This window comes from Parus major, chromosome 5 (assembly GCF_001522545.3).
Source record: "Parus major isolate Abel chromosome 5, Parus_major1.1, whole genome shotgun sequence".
NCBI classification, from domain to species: domain Eukaryota; kingdom Metazoa; phylum Chordata; class Aves; order Passeriformes; family Paridae; genus Parus; species Parus major.
In genome coordinates this window covers 33,651,403-33,670,728 of record NC_031774.1, presented here as the reverse complement: position 1 = coordinate 33,670,728, position 19,326 = coordinate 33,651,403, and the positions used below count along the sequence as shown (strand labels likewise).

The 19,326-nt window shown below is 35.4% G+C and overlaps 1 long non-coding RNA gene across 1 annotated transcript in view; it reads right to left on the bottom strand.

The window, feature by feature from the left end:
- Positions 1 to 19,326, bottom strand: part of LOC117244552 — a 112,401-nt gene that overhangs the window by 92,678 nt on the left and 397 nt on the right. The window lies entirely within an intron of this gene.

Below are 19,326 nucleotides of genomic sequence, written 5' to 3'. Positions count from 1 at the left end.
TACTATAGAATCATTATTACACTTACTGTTAACAATAATTACTATGATAATCACAATTTACAATTATATGGATGCTGCACCTTCACTTTGTTTAGAAGTGGAATAGAGTATTTCTCGTGCTTCCAGAATGCAAATGGTAGGTGTTTTTACCACCCCTATAGCCACAGTTTGCTGGAGTGGGTTAGAGAGCTGCACGTGTTGTCACATCCTGGCAGATGGAATGGAATTGAAGCAGATGAAAAGAAAGGCCATATCTAAAGAAGAGAAAACAGGGTTACAGCTTTCACAGCTTTCCTATATGTGAGGTCCTAGAAATTGGCTCAGCTGACTGTGAAGTGGTGAATACTGGCAGCAGCTGTCCAGTAAGTGGAAGCGTAAGTAATGATTACCCTTGTGGTCTGAGTTACTGCAGGACACGTCCCAGCTGACTTCAATTGTTAAAAGTTACAGCCTAATTAAACCTTACTGCTTGCACCAAGGATTTCTTCCTATGTATCTGGGCCAGTGTCTTGTGTATCTAGCATTATTTGTTCACTGCTTTTCTACTTTTACACATAGGGTATCATGCCTTTTTCCTTTTAATTTCTCCTAGTGCTGTGCTACTTTTAAAATTAGAATAACTTAATATTGACTATTTTGGAAAAGAACTGAGTCATAAAAATTAATATTAAGCTGGCATTTAGTGCATCCTAAGTATGATTAGACATCCAAAATACTAACTTCAGAGCAATGATACATTATTTTATTCTGTTTTAGAGGGGTGAAGCCATTGTTACAAGTTGGTATTTTTTAAAAAAAAAACATATTAAGATGTTTGGAACAAGCTCAATATTTTTTAAAGTTTTTTCATAATATAGTCAATTACATGAACTTAATGCATCAACAAAATTAAGATGAGATTTAAAACACTCAGATACTTTGAAATGACTTTAAATGGTCTTATATAAAATGAGTGCATTCAGAGTGGAAAGTATTGCACTTAAATAAGAATTCTGAAAAAAAAAATATTAGAAATTCCTCTCATTTGGAAATTTTTAAAAGTCTAAGTGTAAATTACAGTATTCTGATATATCAATTTTGCTTTATTTCAACTTAGTATTTAATTTTGGTCTGAATAATTAGGAAAACACATGTAAGTTTGAGACTGTGGAAGCCCTAAGCATACTAGTTCATATTTAATATTTTTTGGGGATTTTTTTTTTTTTTGTAGGCCTGAAGATATTCAATGATCTGTTATTTTGTGTATTTTAAGGTTTAATTTCATCCATACATGCCATACCCCGATCATGTGGCTGAGTTGTTTTCTGTGGAAGAGCAGAAGGGCATGATCTAGTCAAAGCTGGTATCACAGTATTTTGGTTTGGGGGAGTGGGGAATGAAAATTCTCTATGTTTGATAGTGAACAGCTGTAATAAGATCTGAGTGCTTTAGCCTGCTGTCCTAATATCATAGAATCATGAAATCATAGGACTTTAAGGGTTGGAAGGGACCTTAAAGATCACCTAGTCCCATTTCATCCCCATCATGGGCAGGAACACCTGTCACTACACCAGGTTGTTCAATACATCAGGGTGTTGATATCTAACCTATCTTTTTAATGTATTATTTTAAAAGTAATTTTGTATCTATTTTCCTTAACATGAAACTGCAAAAATGAAGACTCAAAGAGAATCACATTTTTTGGGTTTAAGCAAAATGTACCAACAAGTATTAGGTTGATAACATCTGTGTTTATTTACTTTCTCCATCCAAACTCAGTTTATTTTGTCCTTGCTCTGGTCTTCGTACCCCAATCTCCTTAACTGTCTCTTTAGCAAGCCTTCCAAAGTTTCCTTATCCCAGTTTGTCTTACAATGCATTTTTTTCTCTGTGCATCTTCTCTTTGATCACTTTATTCAGTTTGTTCTGATTTCAGAATTTTATAGCTTAGTTGACAACAATCATTTTGCTAACCCATTCCATCTCCCCTCTTTCACTTTCCAATCCCCCAACATTCTAACTCCTTTACTCTGTCTTCAGTCCCACACTTTTTACCCCAGATGATCACATTTCTCCTCTTTTCAGATTAAGTCACCAGATTTCTTAGCTTTTATTTGTAAATTCCTGTATAGTTGGTTAATTCTTGAAGGATCATTGATTACATCCAGAGAAGACACTATAAAATTAGAAACTTTCTAGAAAAATCAGTTAATTTGCTCCCCAAGCTTGATGTGATGTTTTTGTATCTATTTCAGTGGGAAGAAAAAAATAAGGAGAAAAAAAAAAAGAGCAGTCTTAAGGCATTGCTATTGTTATTCTGTTGATAGCAGAAATAATTCTGGAATTTACAGATACCAACAAAAACATCCAAACACACATAAAAGTATCAACAAAACACTGTCAGCACAGAGAGTCTCTAAAATATGTAATATCATCAAGGAATGTTTTCCAGATTTTGAAATATCACATACTAAAAGTGTCTTCCTGCCAAAGTACTGCTCTAAAATATTAACATTACTTCCAGCTTTTACTCCCTAGACAACATTTCCAATAAAGAAAGTAGCTTCTCTGAGTCCCTTTTTTCTGCCTTTCATTCTGAAGTAGCCCAACATGAACATATTAACAAAGTCTTTGGTCTAATCAAGTCACAGGAAACCATCAGCATGGCAGAGAACCATTGAGAATATAGATTTTTCAGTGTATATTTCTGCATTATCTGGAACAAAACTAGATAAACACAAAGTAAGATTAGCTTTTCTTTTAGAAGTGGGACTCTGACCTCTTGCCAAGCTCAGGTGGGAAGGAAAGTCCTGTAGGAGACAGCAGAGAAAGAGAGAGGAACTCCTTGAGAAAACTGTGTTTGGGGAAGAAGCATGTGTGCAACTTACTGAGTGTTTTTACTTCATCTGAGCTCTAAGATGACAGAATTATCTACTAGGAAAAAGGAGGGTGGAACGCTGTGTTGTATCTTTCTCAGAAAGGTTATAAGTTCATTTAGAGTAAGAGAAGCTGAGATAATGGCTGGTTTAGGGCCAAACCATTCGAATGATGGTGGAAAAACAACACTTTGTATCTGAAATAAAGCACTGATAAGACAACATCTACTCCCATACGAGAATGTTTCAAATGAGCTAGCTGAGTAATTTATGCTCAGAAGTCTCAAAGGAATTAATGAATCACTGCCAATTTTTAACTTATCTTGGAAAACTGGGGAAGAGTGAGATTTGCAAAAATTGTCCTATTATCCAGAAAAGGATATAACATAGAATAAGAAATTAAATATCCTACCCATCATTTCAGGTATATAATGGATTTGTTAATTCATAACTTTGCTGGTACTGAACTAGAGATTATAATTACTACTACTCAGATGATCCTTTTTATTTACCTTATTTGTTTTGTGACTTATCTCTCTGGTTTTGGTTTTGACTAGGGTATGGGATGGTAAACAAAGTATGTGTGTACAGCTCGATTTAATTCACCACATGAAGTAAAAGTTTTTTGAATTGAATGCTTGCACGTTATGAAATTGATAGGTGTGATGTAGTAGGATTAGAAACTGTTTTGATATTGATATCCAGGATCTTTTGGATACCTTTCTTTGTTCCAGTGCTAACCTCTCTCTACCAACGTTTTATAGCCCTGATCCTTGAAGGGCATGAACAAAGAAAAAACAAAAAAATTGTATGCAAAATTAACTAAAAAAAAAAAAGTTTGGATCTGTTACATGACAATTCTTATTTCCACAAGGAAACAGGGAACTCAGTGGTGAACATTATGAAAGTTGCTCAAAAGAAGCTGGCTTTATCAGTGTATATTGTATACAATTTGAAAATTATTATATATATAATAATTCATTAGATTGTATATTCTTTAGATTGGATATATATAATAAATTATTTGATTGGTAGGCTAATAAAATGCAATGGATGGTTACAATTATGGTAATTCAAATCAAGTGATTTAAATTGGTAAAAAATTGATTTAATATATCCAACTGAAGAGGAATATATTGTGAATTCATGAAAGCAGCTTGTATCTACAGAATATCAAAGCTGTCTTAAAATAGCAATGGCTAGAACAAGATTTTAAGTACTACCATAGATCACTACCTCAGTATGAGCTTTCTGTTTTCCTGTGAAAAGAGAGCTAACAAAATCCCACCAAACTGAAACCCAGCAGCCCCAAAACCAAGATAACAGAGCTGTGAAACTTGCATTACGGTGTGAGGTGTTAGTAATTAAATTTATTTAATGTATTGAGTGTATTGAAGGGAAGTTTAAGAGATGGGTTGATATCTAAGTATTTCATTGTGGGACATATCTGACAGAGCTGAGCTTTTTGATCATGCAGTCAGAAACAGAACACAAAGTAATTACTGGGAATTGGAATTAGGATAATTCATCTAGAAATAATACATGGAATTATAGGAAGGCTAGGAATGGTTATGGTTTTCTTAAAGCAGAATTAGATGCAATTTCCAACTTGTGGAAGATATTCTACTAGTGGAGAATATAGGGGGCTGCACTGAATAATTATGATGTCCTTTCCGGTCTTTGAGGATGAGACTCAGTCTCCATTATGCTTTGAGGATTATAAAGAAAAATAGAAAATTTTGAATTTGTAGCAGACTTTATTACACTCCACAATCTCATCTGCATACCTCAGAGCAGCACATTGTATATAATGATATCTCATAATTTAGGCTATAAAGTCAAGAAACTGTTTCACTTTATATATATAGCTGCATTAATGTGTTGTGATTAAAGATTTTTGATTATTTTTATCTTCTCTAGAGGATAGGATTGGTGATGTTTAGAGAAAGGACCACAGTTACGATAATGAGAAAAAAGAAATGAAAATCATTGTTTTCTTCATTTCACTTTGCAAAAATTTCTGCCCAGCTTGCTTTGCAGAGCACTGTGGAGTTTTACTTTTCTTCTAATGATGGAGACAGTTCACTAGTCATATCAAGTCTATTAATTATCTTCAAGAAGATTTATGCTTTCTTATATTTTACTCAGTATATATCTATGAGGGTTTTTGTCTCACAAAACAGTGCAAAATTTAATGAGCTGTGATGTCAGGCACATAATTATTTTTTGGCAAGTATAAAGCATATTGAAATATGTAAATTAAATGGGTAATAAATAAACATCATAAGGAACAAACATGTACATATGCAATAAGAAGGGAAGCAGATATATTCTAAAATGATATTATAAGATTATTCACCTATAAGGAAAGGCTGAGATAATAGGGTTTGTTCATCCAGGAAAAGAGAAGACCTTGAGGTGATGTAATTGTAGCCTTGCAGTACCTGAATGGAGAAGGATCTTTTACAGGACAAGGAGGAATGGTTTAAACAGAGAGTAGGTTTAGATTAGATAGTAAGAAGATAAAGAAAGGTTGCTGTGAGGGTGGTGGGGCACTGGAAAAGGCTGCCCAGAGAAGCTGTGGCTGCCCCACCCCTGTAAATGTGTAAGGCCAGGCTGGATAGGGCTCTGAATAACCTGATCTAGTGGAAGAGATCCCAGTCTACAGCAGGGGATTGGGATCAGATGATCTTTTAAGGCTCCTTCCAACCCAGTCATTTCTATGATTCTGATTATTTCACACAAGATGTTGTTCACTGGTTTTTAGTGATAAGGCTTTTGAGTATATTTTTAAAAGGTTTCCCTTGTGATATGATTACTTCTTCACATCTATAAGTAAACTATAAAAATATTTCCTAATGTTTGACAACTCAGTTCTCAAATATCAAAGAAAGAGACTTATAAATGCAGCAGAGGAATTCAGTGTCATTGCAGAAACACCTTTTTGTTTGGGAAGCTCTTCCTCTTTTTTCTTCTTGAAATGTAGATGTTCTCTCCTGGCCCTTAATGACATGCAGAAATTGAAACAGTAGAAGAAAATAGCAACCCACCAAAACCTGTTATTCAGCTGCTAATAATGAAGAACCTGTTCCTTCAGGAAGGTACAGCTAGTGTATCATATGGTGGTATCCACAGAGGGATCCTCTCGTAGTCTTAGACATCAATCGTTTTGGAGCATGAATGGGATGATATTATTTATGATTTGTCACACCACCATATAAATCCTTATAATAGAAAAGCATATCAGTAATCTCTTTGAAATGCATTCAGTTCAAGTTCTTCAGATCAAGTCTTGACACCATTTAATATTAAAGGCTGTAGGGATTTTATGAAACTTATGTCTCACATCATAAAATCCGGCTACTGCTCTTTCCTTGCTAGCCTTGCTGGACAATAGACATGACATTGAGCAGCAGAGGCAATCCATTGCTCAGTTGCCTATTCTGGCCTCTGTATTTGTTTCCAAATAATGGGAGAACAAGGGGGATATTTTTTGAGATCTAGGACCCGCTACCTAAGTCATAAAGTCACAGGAAGTCCAACAGGCTGCTCTTTCCCACCCTTATTAATCAACCTTCAGTGGCAAGAATCATAGAATCACAGAATATTCTGACTTGGAAAGGATCTGCAAGGATCAATAAGTTCAAACTCTAAGCAAATGGCCCATACAGCAACTGAACCCATGTTTTTTTAGCTGTTGCCATGAATATGTCTTTTAAACACGACTGAAATTTTAGGATGTAGTATATATTAAAGGATGGGAACCGAATTTTTGTTGTCTTTCTATTTTCCTCTGGCATACAGTTTATATTCTCAACCATGTTCATTTGTTGGCAGATTTTTAAGCAACTCTTTATTTAAGGCATTAAAATTATTTTATCTTTGGGTGGCACGTGAAGTGTGATTTTCCACATAGGGAAATAGTTGTTCCCTGTGACACATCAGTGAATACTATCTTAATCTATTGTAGACCTGAAGAAATAATTGCAGGATGCAGGAAGGATAATAGTGATGTCAGCTGCAAAAGATCAGGAAGTACAACTTGGTTTGATGACTTTATACCAGCAGTCTTCAAATTTAATTTCCTCTTCCATCAGACTGCCATCAAGAATTCTTGATTGCTTAAGCACTCATTAAAACCTCTTTATCATTATATTTTAGTCATGCCAAAGCAATTGCTAGACCTTCTTGAAGAAAATTAAGATCATTTTGTATACCAATACTTTTATCCAGACATCATATACTATTGTTATAAAGATTTCACAACTAAGCAATAACATCTGATTTTGTGAAGTATGTCCAACAGAAACACTTTGGTACATCGAAAACGGAATTGTTGCTTTATTTTTTAAAATGAGAATTGCTTATGACGTAGGTAATTTTCCTGTCCTAAGCTCTTGTCACATAAAGTTAAATAATAAAGTTAAATAATTCCAGAAACACAGATATTCATCTCTGAATTGTGTTGAATCACATACATGAATAAAAACCCGTGTCAACTACACTTTCATTGTTCTTAACATGTTTCATAATTATGGTACTGTGGTCAGAGGGAAAGAATACTGTAGTTAAGGTCCTCCTGTTAAGATTTCCCTGTGAAAAGAGCTTAGAAACCTTACCATACTGAACAGTTGTGCTCCCTTGATCTTGCAGAAATTTCCCAAAGTTCCTGAAGGTCAGCTGCAGAATTCATAAGGTCATCCAGAACAAATATTTAAATTGAGTCCAACTGGAAAATTAAAAATTTTATCTCTGGAGCTCATCAAATCTATCCTGCACCAGAAAAAAAAACACTTCTGAAAGTTATTCTGGAGTTTCCTCAAAGTAATAGTAATCTTGCAGAATGATTTTGCCACGTAGTAGATTAGCCTGTTTGAGATTTATTTATTAATGTCTTATTATAAGATACATACTTATTAATATTTTATTACATCTTATAGTCTGATATTAATTACATATTATAAGTATTGCTATAAACAATAGTATTGATTATTGTGTTATTTGATCTTGTTCAAATCCAGGCTTTTTATATAATTTTTTGTTTCAGCCTTCTAAAAAAGAAAATATAGATTCCAAGTTTGCTATCTAGGTCTCCTTGAAAAATGCAGAGACCCTTGCACCATAAATATTCCGCCTATCTTACAGCTCTCTCCCAGGCACCTTTACAAGACAACTCATTTTCAAACAACCTATTTGCCTCAAGTGACAGCAAGGTGAGTACAAACAGCCCCCTTAGCCTAGAAACCTAGCTTTTAGATGACTGAAGTTACAGTTACTTTCCCAGTCTGAAATGCAGATTTTTTTTTCTCCTTTCCCTGTAATATCTACACGTGTAACTATATAATGCAAGGCTGAGAATAAGGATGCTGTGTTTGAAAACATTTCCCTTTTATCAGACATTATTTGTGCCAGAAGATTGTAGGTTTGTTGTTTGTTTTTTATTTAATTATTAACAAGTAGCACAAATTATCAATAATGTGTCAAAAGAATACAGAATAGATCTTCCTCTATTTTTTCAACAGAGAAAAGGTAGAAAAGTTACCATGCTGGAAGCAATACCATGATTTGCAGATCTAGGCTGTAAAGTACATACATTTGTATGTACAGACCAATGCCAGCTGCAGGGAGCTACCCTGGACTTATATGAAGACATAATAGTTCTGTAGAGTTTTGACTCTGAGATAATGGTTTCTTAACGGAGAGGTTTCTTACCACTAGAGGGCTCAAAATTACTGTGTGATTTTATGTATGAATATACACATAAATGTATGTACAATTACACACACAAGCTATGCACATCATTATATGCGTGCATTTTATTTGTGCGTACACAGGTATAAGGACACATATATGCACATACTTGCATTTGAACAGATGATCTCTTTTTCTTTTCTTTTAAAGATTTTGGTCATTTAATTGTAATTCAGATCCTATAGGTTTTTAATAAAACTGAAATTCACCAAATATAAGTGATATGCTTATTTTCATAAAGTAATTACAATTTTTAACTTCATTCTCAGGTGGCTGGATTTACCCAGCTTGTTCATTTCATCAAACTGAATACTGAAAACAATCACAATAAAATAATGTTCAGAGTCCCATGACCAGTGCCTGCTGTCATCATATGTTTTATTAAAGTACATAGACAACACTGAACAACACAGACACAGTTAATTCTTTCATAAATTACTTTCCAGAAAAAGTAACGCTGTATTGCACAATTGATCACACCAAGCATTTTTGCTTGATTATATGATTTATTCTCCTGGGAAATCTTAGAGACTCTCAAGAAATACAATGTTCATGGAATGCTGACTGTTTTCTTTCACTAATGTGACAATTGCAGCGATGAAAGAAATGGCTTTCAACCATTTGAGATAGTGGAATCCAGTTCCCCCACCTTATGACAATGAATAATTAACCCACAAAGCCCAAAAGATAATTATCAGAAGTCAGACTTGACAAATACAAAAGTTTGGGGTATTGATATTTTCTATACATTTGCAAAGCATTATTTAGCTAAGAAATCTGATCAACAAAACAATATTTCAAGAACAGCACAGCTTCAGATTATAATGACTAAAAATAATGTATGTTGTTGTAGAAATAGGAATACAAAACATTTTGTATTCCTATTTCTACAACAACATACATTTTTTACAGGCATGTATTGCTGTACATAATAAACAATTTTAATAGTTTCTTCAGAATATTTGCCCATATAGAAAATTGTGCAAAAACACAAGAAGAGAGAAGTCACTCTTTTGGAACACTTCAGTGTTTTGATTATTCATAAAAAATGGTATTGAATATGATCACATATATGAATAAAGACTACTCAAGTGAATGGGCATTTGCATAACTGAACAAAATCTTTCAGGGTTTGATACAGAATAGTATCTCTGAGTTTGGCAGAACCACATGTGGCTACTGCCTATATTGTGACTAGTAGAGTTAGACACTAAAAACTGAAAAAAAAACTTAACCTGCTCGTATCCTGGAATCATCATCTTCTATTGTTTTCTTAAATTGTTAAAAGTTGTACCATATCTTTCACCTTTATAAAATGTTAAATTCTTAAAAGAGCATAATAAGTTAATTTGGAGGGTGGGTGGGAAGAATTTTCATTAAATAGTAAGGCATGCTGGAATAACTATTCTATTGCTACTTAAATCTAGCTAAACTTAAAAATTAGTTTTCCATATTCCCATTTCTGTTAACACATTTATTTTAAAATGAAAAATATATGCAACTAAGCAAAGATATTTTTGCTCTAACAATTTTTACTCTTGCATATTTTGCTTTAAAAAACTAGCTTCACTGATTGTGTATGATGTTAGAATCGTCATGTTTTAATGAAATCAATATCATTTTTTGTGTATTCTTTCTGTGCCTAGTGCATTGTTAGTTTATTAGTTTGTTACTTGAACTTGGGAAATAACCTGACACACTGGATGACAGATATTAAAAGTGGGGGTTTACTGACTGAGTTGGCTGACATATTTACCACATTACCTTTAGTTCCAAAAGTAATCTTGAAATCAATAAAGCAGACTGGAAAATGCTGAAACAACTTTTACTAGGCAAAAAATAAAAGTTTTATAAATTTAAAACACATTTTCTTAAGTGGAAGATCCATTTCCCTAATGACAGCCTACTGATGTCAATGAATTTATGCCAGGGATAAGGTTCTATCCAGGTGGAGTTACCTGTTCCATTAGGCTCTTAAGAAAAAACATCCTTATCACACCACTGTACAAATTGCTCTAGGAATTTCACATATATATTTTTGTCCTCGACACAAGAACAGCATATAACTATTAGAGAGCATTCAGGAAAGGTTGACCAAGATGATGAAAGGCAGGGAGAGGCAGGCAGGGCCACGTGGTTTGTTGGAGCTTGGAGCAGAAAAGGCTGAGGGAAGATCTCAGTCTTCAACATCCCCAAGAAGAGCAGTGGAGGGGAAGGTGCTGATCTCTCTCTGGTGACCAGTGATAGGACATGAGGAAATGCAATGAAAGCTCCATCAGGGGAAGTTCTGACCAGAACCAGATCAGGAAAAGGTGCTTCACTGAGAGGGTGCTCAGGCACTGAACAGGGCTCCCAGAGAAATGCTCATGAAACCAAGTTCCAAGGAGCAGCTGGACGATGCAAGTCTTTATAAATAACCACCATAATATGGAAATAGCAGTAATTTTCACATAGATCCTACATGACACAAGAATTCTGCTGGGTATGAAGAACTGCAAATACGAATTTTCTTACAGGAGTGAGGACTGGAACTCAGCTATATTAATGACTTTTTTCACCACTTTCAAAGGAAGTACATTATTTTTCATCCATTGTCAACAATGTATTTTCAAGTGGAATGGGGTTTGATAGTTTTAATGAACTTTTTCTAAATTAGATAATATTAAGGTTTTAATCTCCACATAACATCTACATGACAACATAATCTCACAAGTGAATGGCAATCACACCTAATTTATATATCTGTAACGTGAGTCTTCTAAAACATGAAATTTTATTCTTATGAGTGCATTACAGATAAGAAAGTTGACAAGACTTTCCATTATTAAAATGTAGTTTAATCTAGTAGTAGTTTAATAGTAGTTGTTAATCTATTCTTGTCCTTATCTTTGAATATATTCCATGTTATTGCCATGACACATTACTGAGTTGAGAAATGCCAAATATTGACCAAACTTAAGTGGATAAACTAACAAATAGAAGCAGAAATTCTGAACGCAGCTTTTTATAAACTTTATTTAAAAAAAATCCAAACAACAAAACAAAACCATTGTAAATATGGGGTTTAGGAGATTAAAACCCTTTTCTATTAACACATACAAAGATTAGAGTTCATTTCCATTTTAAATACGTTCTGACATGCATACCAAGTGGGGTAAACATGTAGGACAAGATCCCGGGGCTCAGGATTACAGGGATCTAACAGCAGTCAATCCAAAGCAAAGACAGCATGCGACAGAAGCAGGAGGTCCACTTATAAATACCTTTGTTGTTACCATGATGCATCTGCAAGCATTGTTGCTAATGCACTATGATCCTCTTTCTGGGTTTCTTTTTGTAATTTGTACTTTTTTTATTTTTCATCTCGCTTGCAATGACTCAGTTCTGCAGCAATTTTATTTTTACAGTTTTAACATATGATTTTTTTTCTGTTCTAGAGGAAACAACCTGAACCTTGGAATGAAAATAAGAACAAAAGAAAAATACAAATATTTAGAAAGGAGCCCTCCTACTTGGCTGAAAAATTTGTGCAGGAAAAATAATCAGGCTTTTTTATAAATATAATGTGTAACTTTCTATAATACCTTATTTAGATCTGTTTTTTATCAGCATAACACATGGCTATGTAAAGATTTTCACCTTAATACGTGATTTTAAATTATTGGAAACTATCTTCAGCCTTCATTTTTACAACTGCCAAATATTAAGTTATAAATTATAAACAAGCTTTTATTTTGTTTCTATATAATTATTTTGAAATGAAAAAATATGTGTTCCTAAATTCTTTTTTTAATGATCTTATTACATATCCATAAATATTTCTATTCAAAATTAATTCAAATTGCCCATCACTAGAACAGGACAAGAACCTCTCTTATTGCAAGAATGCATTGCAGTCTATGCTAATATCTCTTATATAGTTTCTTTACTCTTCTTTTTTTTTTTCCTGAAGTATTTTGTATTGAATGACTTAAACCCCCCTGAAATCAATAAAACAGTTTTCATCCGGTAGATCCATGGACTTGTATTTTCTAGAGCATATGACTTGTTCCATTCACTTTGGTCATGCACCCACTTACAAACATAAATAGCAACCTCATAAGTCTAAGTGAAATATAAATCAAAATCAGTTATATTTTTCAACTAGCATTGAAATAAGAAAGTGATTTTATATCTTGCAAGTGATTAAAGTAAAACTGAGCTCAAATTTTGGCACCTTTTCATGTTTCCAGAACTTCTTTCACTGAAACAAAATAAAGAGATGAATAGACCCCAAAAGCCATTAATAATCTGCCACCATTTCCTTCTGGCTCAAAATGGTAACTAAATAATTCAGATAGACTTGTACTACTGATGAGCTGTCTGTTTTAACCTCACTGCACTAAGGAACACCCTTTGTCTCAAATAGGCAGCATTATGCCTAATCCCTGTGCTTTTTCTGGGGCCAGATAGCCTTTGTGTGCAGCTGACACACAGATACATGTTTTCATGGCAAACTCAGGATATGTGCCAAATCATTCTGGCCAATTTATCCTAGCAGTCAGTTTTAGCTGTTTACCCTCCCCCACCAGAAGACTTTCCAGTTCAGGAATATCTTGTAGGAATCAGTTTCAAGTGGGTAGAAAAAAAATTGGAATCATTAAATTTTGTTGAAGCGAAATAATTTCCTGAAGAAGAAATTCTAAGGTATTTGCTAAACTTCAGGGAGGAATCTCTTAAAGTTCCCAGTGTATTCTCAAAGGTAATAATGGTTTCCTAAAATCTTGCTGTGCTGAAGACTGAATTTGTAATATACTGGCATATAATTTTTTTTATGTCAAGCATTTTAAAGGTGTTTTTAAAGACATCAAGGTCTCCATTTCAATAATATAAGAGACACCAGTTTTCTTGACTTGCCACTGGCAAAATTTCTACAATTATAACAGTATTACAATCTTAAAACTTACTTCTGATAGAACAGTTTAATATGATTATTTACTATTATTATCTCTTAGATGTTTGTTATTGTTAGCTGTTTATTGTTGTTAGATATTTATCTGTTATTAAATACCTATTATTAGTAGATATTTACAATAGAGACTCAACAAGGTAAAGGCCTTGTCAAGCCTTTAAAGGGGGGAAATAATGCCTTAAGTTTTAGATTTCATATTTTTTCATTTTCTGTGCTGCCTAGGTGTGTAGTTCTGAGCTTCATATTAAGTGTTAGTGAGCTCACTTCAGAGAGGAGGAAGATAAAACAATTTCTTTTTTAGCTTGATACCAAGGACAGTCCTTACAAGTTTCAGGCCCAAAAGCATAAACAGTGGACTGAAGAGAGAAAACAAGAAGGTTGGGATTTCATAACCTGAAGCTATAACTGAAAAATTAACCTCAGTATGCAGATGGACCAAAACTTATAAAAGTGTGAAACCTTGTGACCAGTCATTGATTTTTGTGACCATTTTGGGTCCATCTTGGGTGTAGCACTGGCCAGGCTCTTGTACTGCCCAAGGTGTTCTAGGTCAGCCTTCTCAAGGCATCAATTCTTTGGAAAACTGATAATAAATTATACAGGACAAAATGGAGTTTCTTGGTGGTTAACAGTAGGAGAGTTTACTAATACAATTTTACTAGGATATAGTTGTCTTTAATAATCTCAAGTAGTATACATTTTATTAGAGAGCAAAATGATCAGAGGAACTCAAATTTCGCTACATAATTTAATATAAATTTTGTTTATAGGAGAAAAAATTACTGCCTCTGTCATTATTGCCTCCTTATTTTTCCTTTGTCCACAGGGCAACATGTTTACTTTTCCCCTTTTCGTTCCTTTTCCACTGAGATTTCTGATCTTCTCCACTAAAATAACTTTTGTATTTGAGTTGAACTATAGCGATATTCTAAATCAATCTGGATTAAGCTCCTATAGTGTAAGACTACATTATTCCAAAAAGGAGATCGAGCTTGATCACAGAATCAAAGAAACTGATTTTGCTGTTAACGTATCTTTTCCCTTACTTCACTTATTGTAGAGTTCCAAAATTTCAAAGAAGTAAGACGGTTGGTGGTGGGTGGGCAAAATGACACATAAAATAGTAATACTATTTTATCTACTACGTTAGAGCATTTATAATAACAGATTGGAAATAGGTACGCTGCTTCCTTGAAAAATACGTAGGAAAAATGTTAAAGGAATGCATGCTGAAGCATCTGGAGTGATAACTGGCTGAATTCAGTTTGTAGACCAGACGCTTCACCAGTGTCCTTTTGTAAAATAGTAACAAAAGGTACACAATCAGTAACACTGTAAACTGATGAAGCTACACAAGGAGAAACTGCTATTTCTCACAAGTGATATTACATTGTTTCATTACAGTGGAATTACTCATAGTTTATATCAGATTTAATCGCTGAAAACCTATTTTTCTATTAAAACCAAAATAACACACACAAAATAAAAAAACTAAAGAAAACAGAAGATACTACTATTTTTGGAAGGCAAAATCAAGTCTTCATTTTTTTCATTCTGACAGATGAAAGCTCTTTAAATTACTGTACAAAAAGGTCACCGGGGGGTGACTTTTTGGGGTATTTAGCCACTGCACTTTCAGATATCTGGATCCACAATGCCATTTCCTTGGGAGAGATGAAAATTTACCTTGTCGTGAGGCTATATTGTTTTTTACATTGAGATCTGGGTAAGTCCCAGGTAACCCCTTATAAAATTGACCTACAGATTCAGAAATGAAGAATTGAGATCAATTCAATTCCTTAACCCCAAAGAAAAGTAAAAACAAAGGGTCTGTGAATTTTGATGAACTTTGTCAGAATAGGAGACAGGTAACCTCTCTGCTGAGAGAGAAGAAATGGACATTGATTACCTACAAACACTTTCTCCTTCCATCACCAGAAAAAGTACTTTAGCCAACATGTTCATGTTATGACAAATAGTATGGTCACATTTTTACTGATTTTAAGTTATCTTCCTTGGTTTCCCAGAAAAAGAAAGTTACTACACAGCAGTGATCCACAATATGAAAAGGCTTAGCAGCTGTCCATGCTCTTTTCTGTGAAGAGTATGACTATTAACACTGGACTTTTAGTTTGGCAATGCATATAATACGATGCAGATAATAAAAGCAATGTAAATGTGGAAAACCAGATAATTGGGTCATTTTCTGTTTAATGTGTGTTCAACTTTTTGTCCCAAATGCTGGGTTTGATTTTTTTTCAGGTTAATATTGCTGGAATATTGGAGAAGTTCCACTGAAACGAAAAAGTATTTACTGATTAACAAATCCTGCAATATTTAAATAAGGACAATTGAATAACTTAATCAAGAATTATAATAGATTAACTGATAGACTACTGGAGGAAAAAAAAAAAGTTTTATAAACAGAAGATGGATGGTAAAGACATGAAAGAATCTTCTGAGTTCATCACTAACTGTAATTTTAGTGAAGCCAAAGTTTACAGGAGTCACAGCAACCATCCAGTAATGAAAAGCTGCCAGTCCTTTTGGACAAAGACAGAATCTGTTTTCTTTTACCTAGCCAGGATGTTTAAGAGGTATCGTTTTTCATCTAATGATTATTGGACTCTGTCATATTTCCCATAAGAGGAAAAATGAACTCTTCGTTCTGTTAGTCAGATGAGAACTATCCATCACTTCTAAAAGAAACAAGAGATTGAGTCTTGTTCCACAAAGTAGATTTTATCAGATTAAGCGGTGTTTACTAAAACTTCACCTCAGTTATTATGCAGATTTCTATTTGTTCATATACATGCTTAATTTCCCCCAGTTCCTAATCCCTTTCAATTCTAAGCATAGGTTTCATGTCTGTGGGAGAGATTAATTTGAATGCTACCATCCATATCTCCACCAGCTGAGAATGATTCGAGAAATAAAGCTGGCAAATGGAATGTGCACTCCACATCATCTCTGAACAAACTCTTACTGAAGTTACAGAATACATTAAATGGTAGGATAAGACTGTTACAGACAGGAAAGAAATCAAGATCCCACAACTGCTTGAAGAACCTCTGATCAGGTATGCCAGCCTGGAGCTGGCTGAAAACAGAAAAGATGAACAACAGATTACAGATCTGGAAAAAGAGGAAAACTCTACAGGTACACACTTTATTATGTTTTCCATTAGCAGTTTCTGCACAGACATTACAACAGAGTGGGAGCAAGGTGCTATTACAGGCCACCACAACTGCACTCACTCGTGCTTCAGGCCATGAACAACGCAGGGCAGTTGCCTGCATTTTGCTAAAAGCTGTTCCTTTCACTGCCCCCACCCATGACAAAGACCCAGCTTGCTTTAAACTCCAAGTGACCTCTGCCACTAGAGGGCTGCACTTTATGTGATATTCGCCCTTAGACCTTCATTATCACTGCTCCAAGCAATTAAATAAGGAGGAAAAAAAGTGCATATTCTGAAGCATAGATGTAATAATTAAAACTTTCCTTAATACTAAGTGGGTATTTGTTAAACGTTGACTACGTGCAGATGTCCGCTTGGTTAAGTAGAACTGCAACTAAGAATCTAGCTGAGAGGCTAGTTACTTGGTTAAATCTAACTTATTTAAAAATAAGCCTGTCTTGAAAGTAAAAAAAACCTTCTAAAACTACTAGAAAAGTTGAAAAAGCTTGTCTCAGTGGGATGGGAGATAGTGTAAAGGGAAATCATTAAACAAAAGGCATTCTGTAGAGACAAGGGGAGGCACTTGTGAAACAGCTGTCAGTAAAGAAACAGGCTAACACAGGACAGACATCTGCTGAGTCTGAGGAAATTAGGTTTCAGGATTACCACTTTTTCCTCTAAGCTTATGGAAGCTAGATACACAAACAACATAGACGCTTATCATGTTAAAACCTTTTTTGATTCCACACTTTAATATTTCTGTTGTTAGGATGAAACAATGCTTTTGTTTCAAGAATGCAATCAAATAAATGTTTTATAAACTAATTGGAGATCCCAAAGGGAGGACTTGCAGGTGCTGAATCCAATCAGATCTGTCACATAATTAAAATTGGTGCAGGGGGCACAGTAAAACAGATGTGGTCTAAAAACCAGAGAATTGTTTGTTTCAATGTTGCTACAGATGAATGGGACGTAGTCAGTGAGATAAAGGGAGCAGTGTTATAATTTATCCAGTTCCACTGCGGAAATTGACTCAAGATGGCTTAATTTGAACATCGTGGTTTTTATTTTTGTCTTCAAAAGTTTCTGTAAGACATTTGCTTGGTTTGCAAATAAAAAGAAGCCTCTTAGGACTGATGATCCTACAAACTGGACCTGAGATTTACAAGTCATGCCGTGCTCTTTCTGGCTCAAATACTAATAAAATTCTCTGGCTGTAACTTAGTAAAGAAAATGGAAGAGCTAGAACCAGTTCCCAGTTTGCTGTACCATAATTGTGTCAGCAACTGCCAAGGTAACAGAAGCCTAGAATTTTATTTCAGTCAGTAAACTAAGCAATTATGAGTCAGAGTATCTAAGATACAAGGGGTATATGATGAGTAAGAAAGTTCCATTTTTATACAATCGTTTTTCTGACCATATATGCTATCAAATTGTTACTGAATCTGCTGCATCTATTACACTTGCTGGCAAGGGGGATAGATATCACATTCCTGGAACACAATTCCCAAAGAAGTCATTGAAAGTTTCCTACGTACAGTGCTGGATTGAGTTCTTAATTTGTGAATGCATTTGGGCAGGAGCCTGTTTAGATGTTAGTGTGTGCATGGTTAAATATCCTATAATGCATTACCTATCTGACTTGTAATTTATAAGCAGAGGTGATGTGCTATATATTATACATGATACGTGTATTTTAAGTATTAAAAATTGTTTGGGGCAGTATTAATGGTAAGTGATTACTAAAACTAAGGCTGTCTCCCAGGGAGCTTAGAATGGAAATTGGATTTCGTCCACAAACAGCCAGGTTTTAAGCTCGTGTATTAGGAGGAATCGAGTCAGCAGCCATGCCGCGCACACACACACATCAATACGAATTTAGCACAGAGCGTGGTGTAGCGCAATAAACACACGTTCCTGAATTCTGTACGGAATTGATGCTCCACTTCTGACCACTACGGCCACAGTTACAGCGGTTTGAGACTCTTTTTTCAAAGGAAACGAGTCAATAAATAGCAAATAGTCAAATAGTAAAAATGCTTTCCTGGTGCACAGACAATTCCCCGAGCCCTGCTTCCCCATCCCCCCCCCCCCGCATCTTAAAACGTTTTAATCTTCCACCTGAATAATTTGAGATTTGTAAGCAGAAATAACCTTCGCCGCAGTGAAATATCTTTAAGTTCTCCACGAAATATTTAGGTAAGCAACGCGGCTTTGTGTCGCACATCTCCGGCTAGACCGGCTGTCACAGCGCAAACAATCCTATCTTTATTAATTTCTTTCCAAGCCTGCGCGATGCAGCCCGGCGCGTCCCCGGCTCCGGCGCGGAGCGGCAGCGCTGTCCCCCGCCCGGCGGCCGGCGGGGACACGGAGCGAGGGCCGCACCGCCCGCGCCGCGCCGCGCGAGTGCTGCAGCCGGCCTCGGACGTGTCCCCGCTACCCCACCGCCTCCTCGGGCCATCGCAGCCGTCCTCCCACGCAGCTGCGGGCCTGCGAGGCGCAGCGCGTAACCCAGGTGACGCCGCATCACGGCGGGGACCCTCCCGAGGCGGCAGCCGGCCCCCGCGCACACCCGCCCCGCCGCCGCCCCC